The 17528-nt window shown below is 34.9% G+C and overlaps 1 pseudogene; it reads left to right on the top strand.

Annotated features, from left to right (window-relative positions):
- LOC137228700 (large ribosomal subunit protein uL6 pseudogene) overlaps positions 1-16943 on the top strand; it is a 190293-nt pseudogene extending 173350 nt beyond the window's left edge.
- Positions 16944-17528: the final 585 nt, after the last annotated feature.

The raw sequence follows: 17528 nt of genomic DNA, 5'->3' as shown, positions 1-17528 counted from the left end.
AAACTCATTTTATCCTCATAGCAGCTATCTTTTAAATATTTACTCAGTGCAGGTACAGTTGAGGAATCCCCAAATGCCTTGAGGGAGACCATGTAAAATAATGGACCCTCATCTTTATTGTCTCCTTACCTCCAAGAGCTCCTGCCTTCCTTCTTGCTTCATTGGAGCTTCAAACTCCAAATTTGACTTCCTTACTGAGTAAGACTCCTGCACCCTCCAAGCCACAACTTTCTGTTTGCCCTCTATGCCCTGCAATGCAAATTAGAAAAAAAAAAATGCCCTGAGGAAAAAGCAGTGGTGAACATAGAGCTCTCTTCAATACATTTTTTCTTTTTTTCCTCTAAGACCTTTGTCTCTCAAATCCTGAGCATCTTAGTTGCTCTTCTGTGCTTTGAAAGGATATTTTTTTTTTGTATTTTTCAAAGTTTACCTTTGCTTTTGATGGGAAGGTTAGTCTGATACAAGCTATCCCATTTTGGCTGATAGAGCCAGTCTGATATATTATTTATTACATGAATAGTGAATAGACATTCAGTTCACTTACCAAATGGTTTAATGATTATTATTGAAACATCTGTTTTAACACCTCCTACATGCCAAGCACTTGGGATGTAGCATTGAATAAAGTGCATATAATGGCTTTTCTCAGGGAACTTAGTATCTAATGAAGAATATAGAGAAGTTTTAAAAAGTATTGTGTTACAAGTGTGTTAAGAGCAAAGATTCATTGCGCTGTAAGAATAGATATGAGGAGCACTTACTGGGACTTGTGAATTCAGGGAAGAATTAATAAAAGAAAGGACATTTAAGTATAATCCTGAAGACTGAATAGGAGTTAGGTGGGGAATAGGGGGATTTGGAAGAAAAGGGAAAGAGAAATTTTAGCAATGAAAAAAATTATTAAATATCATAGAAGAAAGGATTGACCTTTAAAAGACCTAAAGAGAAAAATATGACAAAAGAATGACAATAGATGAGGTTAAAGAGGAAAAAGGTAACAATAGTTCATAAGAAGCCTATAAGTTCTGTTAAGAAAGCTGACCTTTATCCTAAGATCAAACCAATTCATTTAGGAGTATAAAATGAGCAATAGTATAAATTTTGCATTTAAAAATAATCATGCTGGTTTCACTATTAACAGTATATTGAAAGAGGTAAGATTAGAGGTAGAAGACAAGATAGAGGCTTGTAAGAATAACACAGATGAGTGAAAACATTGGAATGAAATATTCATTTTACACAAAATATACAAAATAGTTTATTTTTATTGCAAAGTATTTGAACAAGCCAGGCGTGTATGAATATACAGATTGTGAGTCTAACTGTTCTCAACCTAACTCCCTGAAATTTACTATAACTATTATCAACAGCTTGGTGAATACCATGCAATAATTTTTTAAAACATATGTGTATTCATACATAAAAGACTATATTGCAATTTTATTTTTCCCAGGGAGATAACCATTTATGAAATAGGAACACTTTATATCCACTGTTGCTAGAAATGTGAGAATGCAAAAAAGCAAAACTGCTTAAAAAATAATGGTTTAGAGACCAACATGAGGGGATGAATAAGAAGCCTTGGGAGGAAAGTGTGTGTGTGTGTGTGTGTGTGTGTGTGTGTGTGTGTGTGTGTGAGAGAGAGAGAGAGAGAGAAAGGGAGGAAATATGAGGGAAAGAGAGAGAGAGCTGGATTGAAGATGAGGATGAGGGAGAGAAGACAAATGACAAGAGAATTTGGCAAGAGAACCGAAATGTCCCATGAGGGTTATTAAATTATTTTTCTATGCTCCACATAATGTTTTCCCTTCTTTTTCTCTACAGTATCTTGAGTAAAAAGTTATCTGAAGCTTTATGAAATAAATATGATTTGGAGGGGAATGGTAAAACTTTTGGATCTTGTCTCAACCTTGACTGAGACAGAAACTGATTATGCAAAAAAAAATCCCTCATATAGATAATATCTAGCTATTTATTCTATTCTACACATGTATCTATACACAAAATCTATAATTTATGCATACAAATATATGCAAGCACATGTGTATAAGTATATGTATAATTATATGAATATATAACGTATTCACATAATACATATAGTTGTGCAATTTGCGTTTTTCACCATACATGACAGCCATCTATGTCCCTATATATATCAATTTACTGGAGTTTTTCAAAAGAGTTTTTATGATTACATAGCATTATCATAATTAATTTAGCCAACTGCCTTTTGTTGACTATTTAGGTTTTCTATTAAAATAATCTCTGATCAGTTCTCTCAAAAAATACTGTTGGAGGAAAATCTTTTTTGCATATTCATATTAAATTGTAAATATTACATCTGTGGTGATCATATGATATTGGCATGTTTGCTTGAAAATTTTTTATGTGCTATGTATTTGAAACTTAGAAAAATTTTACCTATTTGTTTTCCCAGCAGAGGCGTTTGAGAGTGCCAAGCCTCTTCCAGTCTGAACATTATGCTTTTGGTAAAAAAAAATGCCACACCCATGAAAACATTTCCTTCTGGAGGCAGTAAAGTTGCTTCAAAGGCAATTTCTACTGCCTGCTTTCCTTTCTAGTTGCTGCATCTTTTTCTCAGCTGGAATATTTTGTTAAGACTTCTCTTTAGCAATCTTATTCCTGGTTTAGTTTTTATAATTCTTACCTAGCTGGTGTGATAAGACATTCTACTATAGGCTTTTCATGCTCCTGATTCTCTGTTCACTTAACATTTTAGTTTTTATTTGTTTACCCAATTCCAACACCTTCCTTGCTAACCAAGGAGACTATCACTTTCCCATAATGACTTGGATTCACAACTTGACTAAAACCACTTTATCATTCTGATAAAATTCCTCTCAAGAGTGAACTTACTTTATTGGAATAACATTTCAGAATTAGTCTATGAATTTTACATTTTCAAGCATACTCAATAAAACTCACTCACTATCAAAAGATAAAGAAGTGAATTGTAATTACAAAAGTAACATCATTTCTCTAAACTGCTAGTAATAAAGTATTTATGTGAATCATGTATCAAGCTGGCAAATTACTATTATTAAATATTTAAGACTTGAACATCTAAAACATAATTTTCTTACTATAAGTGTGAGGATTTGCAAATATTTAGCTTAAGTATTCAACTTTTAATCTAAAAAATTCCCTATTTTTAAGCTAATTTAAAATTTGGCCCTTAACGACTGTATTAGGTAGTGGTTTGTACTCATTTTTTTTTTTTTTTGTGGTACGCGGGCCTCTCACTAATGTGGCCTCTCCTGTTGTGGGGCACAGGCTCCGGACGTGCAGGCTCAGCGCCCATGGCTCACGGGCCCAGCCGCTTCATGGCATGTGGTATCCTCCCGGACCGGGGCACGAACCCATGTCCCCTTCATCGGCAGGCGGACTCTCAACCACTGCGCCACCAGGGAAGCCCTGTACTCATTATTAAACAGAGATAACTTATAGGGAATGTGTCCATTATTGGAATTTTTTTGTGTTTGACATTATGTATTTGGTAATTTATTATTTTCAGAGCCAGTATATTATAAAGCCCTTTTATTAAAAAATGCATTGCCTTAATTAAAATAATTTATTAATTTATGAAACACTAAGAGAATTTGTCAAAAAGTAATTAAGTTGTAGTAAGAACATGTAGTGGTTTCTACTGGGAAGTCATTGGTTGTTGGGAAATGGGGATCTCTTGACCTTACAACTCATTTTTCTTTAGCATAGCCTCATAGTCTTCTGAAAGAAATGATATGGAACATATGAGGATGTAAGTCAAAACCTCATTTGAATTAGTATTAAATATTAAAAGCTTATTGATGCTTTCAAAAACTTATGACTGAATATTATATCAGAATTAATTTATACATGGATGCAAATAAGCTTAATAACAATGTAGTTTAAACGTTGGAATTCTTTCGTAGTCAACACTGAAATATATTGACTATGCTAATCAGGACATTAGAAATTTTATATTATAAGATTTACCATACAGAATTTTTACTATTGATGAGAAATGAATGCCTACCTGCAATCTCTGTTGTTCACTACTGTGTCTAGAGTACCTTACAGAATATTTTAGTCACAGCAGGTATTTAATTATAAATGGGTACAATGAGGTGGTATGAAAGAGTGAATCACTTAGAGAGTTAGCCTAGACAACCCAGCATCTGCCTTTAAGTAATGATTTTTTTAACCCCCATAATAATGCTTAGTAGTTATTGTTCTATTTTTCAAGAGAAAAAAAATATGAGTAGTATTTGCAAGTTATAATTTATCAGATTCTCACTTAAGTAAAAATAATAGCTCTACTAGCATAGATGTGGTTAGCTGAAGGTGTAGCTAATGCATATTGCATGATTACTATGTGCTAGGGACTGTTCTAAGTTTTTACAATAAATCTTCATATGACCTCTAAGATAGATACTATGAGTCCCTCCAATTTATAATTTTATGAGTTGATATTTTAAATACTCTATCTATATATGCTATCGTATGAAGTACACTTTTTGGAAAGAATGGTGACTTTTCTGTTAAGACTATATGCAACTGTTGTATAAAAGCAGTCCAAAACATGCATTGGATAAAGAAAAAAAAAGAAAACAAAGTATTTGAGATATAATCATTTGTTAACAACTGGGTAACATTGTTCCAGACTTATCTCTATGAAAATATAAAAGCATATAAATAGAAATAATTTTAAAACCTGGTATTTCATTATTCCTGTTTCTATATAAACCATTAAGTAAATGTACTTACAAAAAGAAAATAAGATGAAACTGAGGGAATTGCTTAATTTCTGATAAATATTTCTCTATAATAAATGACGTAAGTATCTAAAGAAATTTCTCAACTTGTAAAAGAATATTATGAAGACACTTAAGGTTATGAATTCATTATTGTGTTTCTCTTAATATTTCAGTTTTAGTCTGTATTGAATTCTTGACAAAAATTATAAGGACATTATCTCACTTATTTCTTTCTCCTCCTTCTCTATAGTATATTGTTTCATTATACTTTTATTTTTACATTGTCAAGGTACCTACTGCTTATTTACAGTTATGAAACCTTCATTCTCTCCTTTATTGAGTATTAGCTTTATAGTTCTGAAATCTGTTCATCACATATCTCCATTCTAGGATTCTTCAGTTTGATTAATCTTTTAACTTACCATCAAATATAATTTTCATATATGCTATATTCCCAGTGTCAGGCTTGCTAAAGAATGCCTGTTTGTTATTGTATTTTTGAAAGACAAATTGCCTATACATAAAGGATGTGCCACCATCCTTTCAAATTTTTTTAGATATTACTCTACTATATTCTAAAGTTGAGTATTATTATGGAAGAGGCTAAAGAAAACATATAAAAACATATTTGTATATAATTTGCTTTATCTTTTAAGTATTCAATTTCAACTCTAGTTTCAGAAATGTTCTTCAATTATATTTTTAAATTATTTTGGCCCATTTATTCTACCTTTCTATATTTTTCCCCAGAGTCACACTTTATGTACTTTTTTCTTGTAAATAAAATGTATCTATGTAATATTTTTTCATAAATTATACTTTTATATGATATAGAGTTAGACAATATTGTATAAATATTAAATATAATAAATTAGGTGAAAGTTTGTAGGTGGACTTGAATACTTGGCTAATGTCAGTGTTCCTGCATGAATAGATTAGTGTTGGTTGGGTAAAACATCTTTTGCTTTATACAGAATAATGTATAGGATCTTAATGGCATAAGCCAAGTTGAGGGCCATGTTGTTTCTTGTATTTTGTCATGTTTTATTGTGTGGTTTCTTTTTTTTATAAAAGCATATCTTTTAAAAATGCTGATAAAGCTCTGGGTTAGTCCATTTTAGCCACTAACTTTTCGAAAGCTTTCTTTCTATTCAGTATGATTTGAAAGTTAGAAGAAAATCTTAGAACTTTGTGCCATCTTGGTGATCCATGCTTATTTTAGGACTATTTCTATGGGATAAATCTCTTCGCTTCCATCTTTTGCTTCCAGTGATCTAAACAATGAATTATTTTATAGCATTTTAGTTAAGGGATGTTTGTTTTCTCATTCTTTTGCCATAAATCTTTGCAGTATCTTTATTATCTGGTAATCTCTAGCAAATTCCTATTTTAGTAGCATTTCCAGTCTCTGTGTATCTCAATTTATAAGAGATAAAACTCTCTAGAGCTGCTCTGATGATTTCTGTTCTTCTTATAACTGAATGTTAAACTTCAATTCTGTGAACTAAGAATCCTAAAATATTTTCTTTTCTTTTTTGGAGAGGGAGGGTTGGGTTTTTTTTATTGCTTACAACTAAATGACCACTTACAAATAAGAAAATAAAATGATTCCCCCTACCCTGATCCCTGGCCAAAAAAAAAATTTGGATGTTTACAGAGTTATGCTCAGCATGAATTATCTGTCTTGAAATATTTGTGATCATTTTATAAACCTTCTAACCTTGATCTCTACTGTTACTTAATGTGTTCTCAGAATGAAACATTTTCTTGTATTAATTTTTTTTAGTAAAAAATACTCTTAGTAGTTAGGAAAAGAATGAAATAGAGATGAAATGAAAATGAAATACGTGGTAAAACATAGCAGTATTAAAGTAAATGTTTTTCAGTATGTCTTGGGAAAGGCAAAGAAACCCCCTTCTTGTCTTTGAGAGGGTAGAACCCAGATTTGTATGAAGGGAAACCCAGAAGGGCAGATGGTGTCTTGTACCATCCTAATAGGCTATAGGAGGAAGTCATAGACATAGTGTCAGGCTGAACGTGCATCAGACATAGATTAGAGAAATACCATCAGTTCCTATGAAACTAGGCTTACGGCTCTGCTCAGCCAAGATAATGCAGATATTTAAAATAGTTTGTGTTATATCTAACATCCAAATTACTTTTTCTCCAAAGGAAACAAATACCGAAAAAGTTGGTTAAAGCTTACTCTTTACTTTGTAGCAAAAGAAATTAGAGAAATTCACCTTTTAGGGCTCCAAAATTATGGAGCATTGAATGAATTTACTGTTCTCTACATTAGTTTCACATTTCACAATATGACTTACAATTTATTAGAAGTTAAATCTATACAGAAATACCAACCAAAGGTTCTTTCTGAGAATCCTCCAAAGTCTATGTTTACATAACACTGACAATTACATTTTCTCTAACAACACTTCTAATCCTATCCTTTGACTTGGGGAAAAGAGAAAGTTACTGTATTGTTTGAACCTGGCAGTTTGTTCCAATGAGAATTTTGAAGGAAGCTTGGATGCCAAATGTGTTGTTTAGTTTTATGCTCGGCTATTAACTTCATTCCAAGTAAAAGATTTTTACAAAACTCTTAGTCATAGTAAAAAGGTCTGACAATATATACCATCTGTGTCCTATCAATAGCTAACCTAAAGACCTACAAGAGTGATAATAAGAATGATAGATATGTAACAAAACATGCAAGAATTTCCTAATTCACTGTTTCATAAAAGGAAATCAGTTTAACAGTAGAAAATTCATAGCAGGAACCATGACCTGGCCACATGCAGATATATTTCTATTATGGGCTGAATTGTGTCCCTTATCCCCATCCCCTTCCCACGCCAACCAAATTCTTATATTGAAATTCTAACCCTCAGTACCACAGAATGTAAGTATATTCAGCAATAGGGCCTTTTAAGTGGTAATTAAATTAAATGAGGTTGTTTGGGTGATCTTAATTCATGTGATTATATGTGGCTATAGGACCTTCAAAGGTGATTAAGTTAAAATGAGACCAGTAGAGTCCTAATCCAACATGATTGATATCCTTTATAAGAGGAGAAAGAGAACCAGGGATGCACACATATAGAGAAAGGCCGTGTGAGGACACACCAAGAGGCCTGCCATCTGTAAGCCAAGAAAAGAGGTCTCAGGAGAAACCAAATCTGCTGACACCTTGATCTTGGACTTCAGTCTCCAAAACTGTGAGAAATAAATTTCTGTTGTTTAAGTCACCCAGTCTGTGGTATTTTGTCATGACAGCCCTAGCAAACTGACACAATTCCCATCTTCCCAAGATTTTCTCTTTCATGATAATATATTTTTTTATCCTCTTAGTATGAATTAGATCATTTTCACAGTACAATCAAACCACTATTTACAATGTAGCTAATTTTTCAAGCTGCTGACTGTCCAGTGTAGTATAGATATGCATACTACATTCATGCAGTGGCTTAACTATTTGCTGTGTTTCTTAAGAGCCCAGTCCTTAATTCTACAACATATACTTTGATTTTTGTGGTATGCTAAAACATCAAGTGTCTCCTGTTGAAGCTCTTTTATTAGCAGAGAAAAATCTAGCAAAAAGAGTTTTATTGAATTAAATTCATGATGCTTACACAGCCTGGGAACATACTCCCAAAGATTTCAATATTTCACTGGGTTGGTAGGCTACAGAGTTTGCCAGTATGAACCTTTGACTGAATCATTGTTGTAAAGCCTGAATTGACTAAAACCGTCAATTGAATACTGTATCCTCTTAGCTCAATTAAGTGAAATACATGTGTATAAAATAGAAATATGGCTAAATTCAGTCTTGTAGGATTTCCTTTTATTTGTCTGCTTTTACTAGGTTTTACTTGAGACTATTGGTGACCACTGAAAAATTACAAGTAGTTTGCACTTCCAAAGTCTGATATTTTCTACTGAGAAAGTAATTAGCTATTGCTTTCATGTGAAAAATTGCTGGGCAAGATAGAAGCTCTGGTATTCATTTACTCTTTGAAATTAAGACTCTTAAATTCAAAGTTCTTGTGTCAGTTGTTTTGACTGAATTCCAAATGTGTTTGCATACATAGAGCTAGACATAATCAAGGGGGTACTATCCTGATTGCTGACTATCCTTTGTGGCAGTTCTGCCCATTATAGGGCTGGTCTACTCTTGTATGTATAAATTGGCTTGGATTGAACAGAGGTTGCCAACTTCTATAGTTTTTACTGTTTTTACAAACATAGACAAGAAGTCACCAGACCGGCATGTATAAAGGGAGAAGGAGATCAGTAATACTGAGTGTCTCACTTAGGTCAGGCAGTTGATATAAACCTTTCCTACAGCATTACATTAATCCTTTCCGTAAAAACCTTCTAAAGTAGATATTTGTATCCTCAATTTAGAGAAGAAACTGAGGCTTAGGCTAAAAAAATTAACAACTGGCTATCTAATCCTATCTCAAGATCAATTCCTCTAAAACCATTTTAGACTAACTGAGTCATCTGTCTCACAAATAGTAACCCAATGTGCTTTCATTGCTTCTTGTGACATTTGAGGTCACGGTGAGCAGTTTTAACAGCAAGTGGCCATATCAAAGAAGAAATTCTTATATAATGAAGCATTTGGTCAGAAAAACAATATCAGATGGACCATGAGTCAGCACAGTTTTCTTCCCCCAGCACACACTCTGAATCCACTCAATTGGGTTCCTCTGTTAAAACTGCGTCCTGAGCGACATTATTTCACAATTTCTAAGTACAAACAGTTACATTTTGAGTTATGTAATGTTCTCTCTTCTGAAAGAGTTAACTGGACCTTAAAAATCTGCTTTAATACTTGGGGGAAATGCTTATGTTATGGTCTGGGGTTTATAAAAAACAACAGTAATATTTATTTAGAACCCCTGTGTTAGGCACTATACTAAATGATTTCACATGTTAGGAGAGGCAGAATAGCTTAGGCTGTTTATTTGAGAAACAAATCCTGTGTGAGTGGATCATCATTAATATGTAAATTCACTGTATTATTGCTTTACTGGCACATTCCTTTCTTATTTGTCCCTTTCACAACTCAAAAGAGAATCATTCAGGACTGAGTTGTTTGTCATTCCTTTTTGACTAGACAAAAAGCAAAGAAAGAAATAAAGGAAGGCATTTGCTTGTGCTAAGAAAGCCTCCTTTAGGAAGCTGAAAGAGGCTGTAATTAGTTCCAAAATACCATCTTATATCCACTGTGCATATATTTTTCACACAAGAAAATTGAACATTGGAGACCAAAGGACCTGGAATGTAAAATGATGCAGCTAAACTCCATTTAGAAATAGCTGTAATGCAATTCCCAGTTGTTGGATTGATTTGATCTTCTTATCTTGGGAAGAAATTGAACCCTGCAATATCACCAATATTTTCTAACTCCTCTCTGATTATTACTATAAACTGACAGTGATTCATTTGGAGTAATTATTCTGAAAAATGAATTAGATTAAAAAATAATCTTCTTGATTATAGAGGAGCCTAGTCCTTTTTTTTTTAAATTAGTCCCCTTTTTAGGATGACTGATGATGTCACATTTGACTAACAGTGGATTTCTTACTTGCTAACTATTTGACTTTGCTTTGAAAAAGACTGTATAGGGCTTCCCTGGTGGCGCAGTGGTTGAGAGTCCGCCTGCCGATGCAGGGGACACGGGTTCGTGCCCCGGTCCGGGAAGATCCCACATGCTGCGGAGCGGCTGTGCCCGTGAGCCATGGCTGCTGAGCCTGCGCGTCCGGCTCCGCAACGGGAGAGGCCACAACAGTGAGAGGCCCGCGTACCGCAAAAAAAAAGAAAAAAAAAAAAAAAAGAAAAAAACTGTATAAGTTAAAGGCCAAATTTTTAATAAAACCCCAATTATGAGTAAAATTCTTCTGGAAGGAAGCAGCGTATAATTAGCCAGGAAATCAGAATCAGGGGGCCTGAAATATATTCTTGGCTTAACCATCAGTTATCTTCATGAGCCCAGATGACCTCTCTGGGTCTGATTTCTCTGCATCTGTAAAATGAAGGAGTTCAAAGAGGTGCTCTCTAAGGTCCTTTCCTCTTCGACCATTCTGTTTTTATGTATTACATAATTCTATCTTATGTAAATTAATGGTCTGGTTTCCATGTAGGGCTCTAAAGTAACATTGGAGAGCGATTAATGGAAAGTGTAAAGAAAGACTAGCTAATAGGGGAAATAATAGTTCCTTTATGTTTCATTGCGTATGGAAAGGTGATCTCAAGAGTAGTGCTTCTTAAATTTTAATTTGCATTCATATCACCCAGGGATCTTGTTAAAATGAAGACTTGGGTAGGATTGAGGAGAGGCCTGAGAATATGCATCATCACTAGCACCTTCCACAGTGGTGTCCTTGTGGCTGGTTCCAGAGCACATTGAGTAGCAAGGCTCTGCCTGTAAATCTAAAGTGTATATAAGAATCTGAGGGGTAGTTAAAATTCAGATTCCAGGATTAGCTCTCCAGAAATTCGGAGATTGGGTTGGGGGTCACAAACTCTGAATTCTTAACAAGCATGCTGTGTGATACTGATGCCAGGGGTTCAGAAACCAAAACTAGAATACATTTAAGAATTACTATTATAGAATCATGGAAGGGATTTATCTACCAGCCCTTCTTTGTTTTTTTTTTTTAGCATCTTTATTGGAGTATAATTGCTTTACATTGTTGTGTTAGTTTCTGCTGTGTAACAAAGTGAATCAGCTATACGTATACTTATATCCCCATATCTCTTCCCTCTTGCGTCTCCCTCCCTCCCACCCTCCCTATCCCACCCCTCCAGGCGGTCACAAAGCACTGAGCTGATATCCCTGTGCTATGCAGGAGCAGCCCTTTTAATTCTGTCCAGGTTCTCTTTTCAAACCCAGCCACTGACTAATTTATTGCTGCATTTGTTTTCAGAATAACTTTGTGAAACCAATTCTGTGGTTTGCTTTTATTAGTCTTTTCATTTCATGAATTATCTGTTGTCTAGTTAGAATGGCAGTTGGGTGTGTAGGGCTTTTGGTTTTCTGTCATTGTTTTTAGAAGTCGAAGTTTAGGGGACTTTCTACCTCTTAACAAGTATTTGTGAAGTCACTGTAAAAGTAGCATGCTGTAGTGGAGAGAAGACCATACTAGAAGTAAGAGAGCCCAAGCCCTGATGCCAGTACTGCTAAACATTGATTCATCTGTTTATTCATTCATTCATTCATTCTGTGCTTTTCTCACACCTGAAATTGGGAGATCTTGGGTCTTACCAGTTAAGTTAGTTACTAAATTACTAGTTAAATTAGTTAGATATACTCAACAGCATGCTGATCTAATGGGAGTTGTCAACAATGAAAATAATGATTAGAGTTTAGAGGGGTAAGTACTATAATACACAGAATGCTTTAAAGTTGTCTCTGAAGTTCTTTGCTCCTAAGTAAAATATTGGACCTGTCTGTTTCGTTTGTGAGCATAATAGGAGAAAAATATGAGATTAGTATAACTAGAAATAGTATAGATATGACCGTGTACATGTAGTTCAGTTGGGTAATACTGAAAGCATGTTAAATAAACAGTCATTTTCATTTTGGAGGCTATGTTAGTCAAGGTTCTCCAGAGAAACAGAGCCAATAGTAAATATAGATGTAGATAGAGATAAAAGGAGATTTATTATAGGAATTGGATCACATAGTTAAGGAGGCCAAGAGGTCCCAGGATGTGCTGTCTGCAAACAGGAGACCCAGGAAAGGCAGTGGTGGAATTCAGTCTGAGTCTGAAAGCCTTAGAATTAGGAGACCAATGGTGTAAGTAGTGGTCTGAGTCAGAAAGTCTGAGAATCAGGAGGGCAAGAGAAGATGGATGTCTCAGATCAACCAGAGAGAGAGGAAGTTCACCCTTCTTCCACCTTTTTGCCCTTTATGGGCCTCCAGTGGGATTGGCCGATGCCTTTCCACATTGGGGAGGGACATCTGCTTTGTTCAGTTCAATTCAAATGCTAACCTCTTCTAGAAACTCCCTCATTGAAACATCCAGAAATAGTGTTTTACCAGCTATCAGTGCATCCCTTAGTTCAATCATATTGACACAAAAAATTAAGCATCACAGAGACAGAGGGAAGAAAGGACATCAAAACGTTATGTAAAAAAATTAGAGATAAACCTTGGCATATTACATTTGAAGTTTTAAATAACTTCTACCATGTGATGCAGTAATTTCTCTTCGGTACATCTAGGCCAGGAACTCTCTCTTGCCCTCCACATGTTCATTTACGTTGCTTCATTCAACAAATATTTATTTACTGGTCCCAAATCATATACCAGAAACTGTTCTAGATTCTGGGGATAAAATAGAAAACCATTAAAACAAACTTATCCTCAAGTATATCCCAATATTGTAGTGGGACGTATTCTGAGGAGGGAACAAATAAAAATTAAACTTTTTAGCATACCAGCTGGTAATGGTGGAAAAAGAATAAAGCAGGAAAAGAGAATGGGGCATGTTGGGAGGAGGGTGATGGTAATTTCTTAGGGAGGAAAGGCTTCCTTGAAAATGTGACGTTTGATCAGGGACCTAAAGAAGGTGGAAAGTGAGCTTCGCAGTTCCATGGGTTCTCAGACAGGACATAGAAAGGACAGATGCCGTCATGCATGTGGCAAGTTCAAGGACCAGCAGAAAGATCAATGTGCCTGGATCACAGGGAGCAAAATTGAGGAAACATTGTTTAGAAATTTGTATGCTATACTAAGAATTTTGGCTTTTCCTGTGAGTGAAATGGGGAGCACAAGCAGTTTTAAGTAGATGTATCATGTGCTTTGATTTTCATTTCAAAGGGATCACTGTGGCCCTTGTGTTGAGAATAGATATTAGGAAAGAAAGATGAGTCAGAGAGACAAACTAGAATAGGTGTTGGAAAACTACAGCCCATAGTTCACATCTGGCCAGCTTCCTGTTTTAGTAAATAGTTTTATTGGAACACAGCTACATTCATTAAATTGCATACTGTAGATAGCTGTTTTCACATTGTGGCAGAGGTAAGTAGCTACAACAGGACCTTATGGCCTGCAGTAACTAAAACACTCACTATCTGATCCTTGTGGGTAAAAGTGCACACCGCTGAACCAGAAGGTTATTATGGTAATCTGAGTGAGTGATAGTGATAGCTTGTATTAGGAAAGGAGTAATGGAAATAATGAAAAATGTTCAGACACTGCCTGCATTTTGAAGGTAGAAAGGAAAGAATGTGTTGACAGAGGAAAAGTATAAAAGGCAAAAAGAACAATCAAATCATGAATAACTTTTTTTTTTTTTTTTGGCCTGAGAAGTGGGAAAGACCAGAGTATTGATATACTGATTAATTTTAAGAAGATTGATTTTATTGATTTTTAGAAAAATTGTGGGAAGGGCAGGTTTGGAGGTACGGATCATGAGTTTAGTCTTTGAAATTCTTACATCCAACAGGTATATCTTACTAGAAAGTTGTACATCTAAGTGTAGAGTTCAGAGGGGTCTGAGCTGGTGATATAAATTTGAAAGTTTTCAGCATAAAAAAGTCATGGATGAGATCACAGGGCAGTGATGGTATAAAATCAAGAGGTTGTAAGAGTAGAACTGAGGCTCGAGCTTTTCCAGTGTTTGGAGGTCATGAGATACTGTAAACTCAGCAAAACTGAATGAGGAGAAGCTATAAAAATTGGGAGAGAAAGAAGAGCACATGAAAACCTGGATGCTGAGTGAAGAGAGTATATTAAGGAGACCATCCTCAGCCTTATTAGTACTGCTGGTCTTTTAGATAAGATGAGGATGGAGCATTTATTATTGGCTTAAAATATGGAGGTAGTGATAACCTTGAGGGAAGTTTTGATGGCCTATGGGGTGAAATGCTAATTGGACAGGATTCAAGAGAATGGAAAGAAAGGAACTGAGGACAGCTTATAAAGAAAACTTTTAGTCGTTTTCCTCTAAAGGAGAGCAGATAAGGTAGAAAAAGGATGTGGTACTGAATTTTGTTTTCTGATTTTTTTTTTAAGATGGGAGAAATAGCAGAATGCTTGTATGCCCTTGGAATAATTTAGTCAAGAGGGAAAGTTATAATGTCCAAGACAAAAATTCCTGGAGCAATGTGTTGGAGCAGGTGTACAAGTGGAAGAAATGTCCTTCAGTGAAAACACAGGCTGTTCATTCAAAGTAACAGAAGGGAAGACAGAATGTATAGGCACAGATACAAATAGGTGACTTGATTGTAGCAGCTTGGAATGTTTTCTTCTGTTTGCTTCTTTTTCTCTTTTCTTTTCTTTTTTTAGCGTAGGAAGCAAGATCATCAAGCTGAGGGGGAAAATAGAGAAGAGGTCTTGGAGGTATGAGAGGAGAGTGAAGGAGTAGAGGCTATCTAAACATCTTGTAAGAGAGGGTCAAGTGAATAGACTTGGGTGGGGGCATATATAGCAGAGCTTCTGCAGAATACCAAGGGCTGAGATTCAAAACAAATAAAAAATTATGATAATAATGTAAAATGAAAAATATTCTAAATATCCAACAGAAGGATAATAGATAAATGATGGCTTAGAACTTTCAGTAAATGGACCCTTGTGCAACTATTAAAATAATTTTGTAATATGCTTAGTAACAGGGAAAAATCCCTTCAAACAATGAGGAAAGCTCTTTATGTTCTAGACTGTTATTATGAGAATTTGACAAATGGCATAGATAGTAAGACTCCAAAGACACATTGCTGGGACGTGATGGCATGGATTACACTTCAGGTCTATCTGATTTTAACTGATTACCACACAGCTTAAATTTACATTTTATTTTAAGTACCTACCTCACATGGTTAATTGAAGTTTAGCCTTTATTTTTTTTTAACCTACAAATTAAAAAAAAATAAACTATTACATAGATATGTATCCCCAATCTTCTTGAATAATTGTTTCAACAGATTGTTTCAATAATTGTTTCAACAGAAATATATAACTTTTAATGTAACTAATATCATTTATTTCTAACATTCCAAGTCATCACTCTGAACTGCATTTTTGTGAAAGCTATTTCTGTCATTCAACACATAACCCTTACCTTTGTCAACACTTTCATCAGCCAGCTCTTTGTCTTTTGAAGATTTAACTATTCTGACGAAGTCTTCATGTAAATCACCAACGTCTTTAACATGCTAATTTATTCTTTGAAAATAGTATATAAAGTGATAGAATTACGGGAGTTTCTTTGAATGCAAGAAGCCTGTACAACTAAACAGAATAAATTTTAGGCATAGGTGAATCAAGAAACAAAACCCAAATTTAGTGTGGGTCACTCCTCTGTGATGATTTCTTTAGCAAAAATGGTTTTAAGTTTCAGATTTTATTCTCAAAAGACTTTCAGGTTTTCTACACATATGTTACTCATCGTAACAAATGGCACTTAGATGATCTTACCTAGTCCTGTGACCATAAATAATATTTACCTCCATGCTGATGACTCCCAAATTTGTATCTTTTGTCCAGATCTCTTCTATAAGCTTCAGTCACATATATTCAGCTGTCTTCCTGACATCGCCCCTAGGGTAATTCAAACATAATACATTCAAAACAGATCACTTACGATTTTTGCTACCTCTACTGTGAGAACAAAGATGATTCTCATCAGACTGTTGACATTCCAGGAAATGTTGACATCACTCTGAAAGGACGCACAGTTATTTTCAAGGACCCCAGAGAAACTCTGTGGAGGAACTTCAGGCACATCAATGTAGAATTCAGTCTCCTTGGAGTGAAGAGACCCCAGCATTGACAAATAGTAGGGAAATAGAAAGGAAGTGGTTACTGTTCACACTATCTATAGTCATGCATAGAACATGATCAAGGGTGTCACAGTGGGCTCCTGTTATAAGATGAGATTTGTGCCACTTGCCCATCAACCTCATTATGTAGAACGGGTCTTTTGTTGAAATTAGAAATTTCTTGGTTGAAAACTACATCTGCAGGGTTTGCATGAGACAAGGTATTCTTTGTTCACTATCTTGAGTCCAGAATGATGAGTTAATCTTGAAGGAAACGGTACTAAACATGTATCAAATTTAGCTATTTTGACTCAGCAAGCCAGAACAGTTATAAATGAGAATATCAGAAAATTTGGAGATGGTGTCTATGTTTCTGAAAAAGGAAAAGTCCAGCAGGCTGATGAATAAAGTCTAAGAGTTGTCTATCTATGGAAACAGTAAGATGCCCGATGACTCCTAAGACCTTCTTGTGGTATTTTAAAGATGCGATAAAAGCCTCTGTTGAAAAAACCCAGATCATCTGATTACTCTATCCACAAGCTGTTGTTTGTTTTTACAATGGAACCATCACTTGCTCAAGCCAAGAATCATCCTTAATTCATCTTTCTCTGTAAACTGTTTTTGCTCAGTTTCAAGTTTGTTAGTTCTACCTCTGAAATACATGTCTATTCAATCCACTCTTCTTTGCCTCCCCTGCCCCTCTCTAGTCCAAGCCCCAATCATCTCTAGCCTGTGTTACTGTTAGTATTCTAATTAGTCTGAGGACTTTCTCATTTCTTCCTTCTAAGTTCTCCACAAAACAAATATTTTTGAAAAACCATTCAGATCACATCACTTCCCTACTTAAAACCTCTTAATGGTTTTCTGTTGTGCTCAAATAAAATCGAAACTCCTTATCCTGATTTATAAGATACTGCATGCTTTAACTCTTGTCTGGGTTTTCACCCATTGTACTCCCCCTAGCTTTTTCTTCAGTTGCATTGTTCTTTGTCT

Source organism: Pseudorca crassidens, chromosome 8, assembly GCF_039906515.1.
Source record: "Pseudorca crassidens isolate mPseCra1 chromosome 8, mPseCra1.hap1, whole genome shotgun sequence".
Lineage (NCBI taxonomy): Eukaryota > Metazoa > Chordata > Mammalia > Artiodactyla > Delphinidae > Pseudorca > Pseudorca crassidens.
The sequence above is the reverse complement of the archived record's forward strand: the minus strand, read 5'-3'. Positions and strand labels throughout refer to the sequence as shown.